The sequence below is a fragment of the Plasmopara halstedii genome (assembly GCF_900000015.1).
Source record: "Plasmopara halstedii genome assembly, contig: Scaffold_444, whole genome shotgun sequence".
In the NCBI taxonomy this organism is placed as follows: domain Eukaryota; phylum Oomycota; class Peronosporomycetes; order Peronosporales; family Peronosporaceae; genus Plasmopara; species Plasmopara halstedii.
Window position 1 is genome coordinate 918,409 of NW_020187364.1, and position 2,849 is coordinate 921,257.

Sequence of the window (2,849 nt, forward strand, 5' to 3'; positions counted from 1 at the left end):
CTGAGAAAGTGGCTTTTTTAGGCTGAGAAGCCTTTAAAGCCGCGTCTCATATCTTCTCGTCCAAAGCTGCTCGGCCATCTCATGTTTGTTTTTTTGTTATTTATGCCTCTTCAGCCTTTGCCACAGACTGCGCTTTATTTTAAGCAGATGCTGGTGAGCAAAATGCGAAATTGCATTTTGCTTCTCACCAGCTTTGCTCGGCATACACCGTTTCTGATCTGTGTAGATCACGCATCGCTGCGAGCGCAACGTCGTCGCCTCATTTCTTACATAAAATGGCACAGTGTTTTTATCGCCAAGTATTCTTTCAACAAAAGAAACAAGCTGTGCTGGCTCAATGTGGTGGCGGATGCGCTTACGCTTCACCCCCAAATTTATTGTCGAATGTCACGCTGATGACGTCGCCATTTGATAAGGCGTTCTGTACAGCGTACGGGTCAGACGCGATATGTGTTGCGTGCTGAAAGTTTTAAGACATCGAGTTAATGAGCCTAGACGCCGCCTTATCGAATTGATGGCTGCACGTTTACACCTCTAGTTTTACCCCAGTCCGTTTTTCCGAAATCAGTCAGCGTGTGGTGGTACATATGGTCTAACTATCAAGTACCGAATACTATTGCCGTACATGATATGACTGCATCGTACTGGCAGCCTAGAATGTATAAACGGACGAGTACGTTGGTGCACACGTCTAAATATGCTAACATGTAAAACCGTTGTCGTATGCGTCGGCACCTTGATTCAGACTGCCAGTGCTGGCATCCATAAGGACGTACTTTTTCTTTCGAACAGATGCGTCAGGGTTGTTGTAATTTATTATTATCTAAGTATGATTGATATCGTACCGTCGTCTGCAATACCGTAATCGGTGCGAATACAGCTAAGCTTTCCCGAGAAAGTGTTGTTTTGCCAACATGGCTTGCTGGCTCCGTTTGTTATAGATGGAAATCAGCCCTGTGTAGTAATGTTTCGGGATTTCGTCAATTACACTAGCTTATATTGGCAAAATGCTAAGCTCAAGCGCATTCGCTCGACCACTACTCAAGAATGTTTAGTTTTGACTTTTCATGCCCTTTTTTATTATTGATAATTTTTTGGCAAAATATGCTTGTGCATACGCATGCGGCTCGAACAGCGGCATCACCAGATCCATGTCAGCCAGTAGTTGTAGCATGACCTGCTCCCAAAACATCCCACACTGTGCCTTCACCTCATGGAGAGGGATATTGCAGTCTTTGTGTGCAATCAATAAGCACCATCAACCAGATCAAGGACACTGAACAAAGTGCAGCTAATTATTAGTTCTGTGGCACGCTTTTTCAGACAAGAGCGATTGCGCGAGATTAATTGCTGCGTTAAGCTTATCATGAGCATGCATAGCTCGACATTATCTGTTCGCCTTTCTGACACTGAAGGTAGGTGCCGGGTAGAGAGATACGCAAACGGTAGAAGGCATCTTTGACGACACCTTTCTCTTTTGGTAAGGGACATGGACATTTGATAGAAACAAGTCGGTCTAATGACGCACTCCCGATCCAGGGTTTACGCGCGTGGCGGGTCTATTGTCACAGCATCATGATATTTCATTAGTAAGTGGTAAAAATGATTCTTGATATCCTTTGGAAAAGCGATCTCACATCTCGAGCTCAGTGACCGCACTGAAAGACTCATCCTTGACGGTTGCTGAGGAACCAACCGTACAAATACGGTGCTCTCATCGTTCTACAACTATGAATAAACCGCTTTTAGGCATTACTTCTTAACGCGATGAGAACTTTGGCCTCAGCTAGTAAAAAAGATTTACAATTATAGCTTCGTGGTCGCATTCAAGTACTTCTGCTTCCTGACAGAGAAGGGTATATGATTTTTGAAGGCTCCGCCAGAAGAGAAGTGCGTGGCACGTGAATTTACATTATCCACTTGGTCCATGGAGCATAGCGTCTAAGATAGGTCCCAGCGTTATACAATGCCAAAGATCTCAGATTACAGCGAAAAGCATAAAAACTTCAAGATGCTTTTTTTAATTTGCAAGGTGATCACTTAGTGCCGTTATGACTCAGCGTTATCACTACTGCTTTCGCGCACAACGCGACCTTTTTGAGTTGATCAGGACTTGTCACGGCTTTGCAAAGCCCCAAAGCGATAAAGCCAACAAATGACAAAAAATATCCTGGGCTATGTGCCCTTCCTCATTTGAAAAATACCGCTTGTAGAAGAGCTGAGTCTAATAGAGGACGATTTCGACCCCGAAAAAAGGGCTTCAGTCGACTTTGCGCCCTTTGTGCCTCTCAGTCAAGAGCGAAGATGACCCGCAAAGCGAAGGTACTTTGTACTACTACCGACAAATCCTTTACAAGTACTATAGAACTGCCCGGTTGCCAATTGATTATCTCATTCTCCGGATATGGCTGAGGCTCATCGCTTCTGGCGCGCTCATAAAGTTTCCCTCCAGATACCACATCCGATCGCCGAACCCGTGAGGAACTTTTTCATTTAATCCAAACAGTAAGATCTTCTCCGTCCCAATCCTCAAGGGTCTATGTACCAATATCGACATCCTCATTGCAGCGGGGCTGCCGTAGCTTTGCGATTTGAGGAAGCGAAAGTTAGGTCACCGACCTTTCGTTCTATACTCAGGACAAGTACGAGTTTAGCGAATCGCAATCTGCTTACTCCAAGAGTAATTATGGCCTTAACCCAAGGCTAACAAACTTCTACGTTTAAATCTAACACCTGACTTTATGTTTTTTATCTGCGGCAAAGCCGCCTAATTTTAAATGTATAGATTTTCCTATATGAGACGACCCAGAACCAAATGATACTAATCAACCATTTAGAGTTATCGAGAT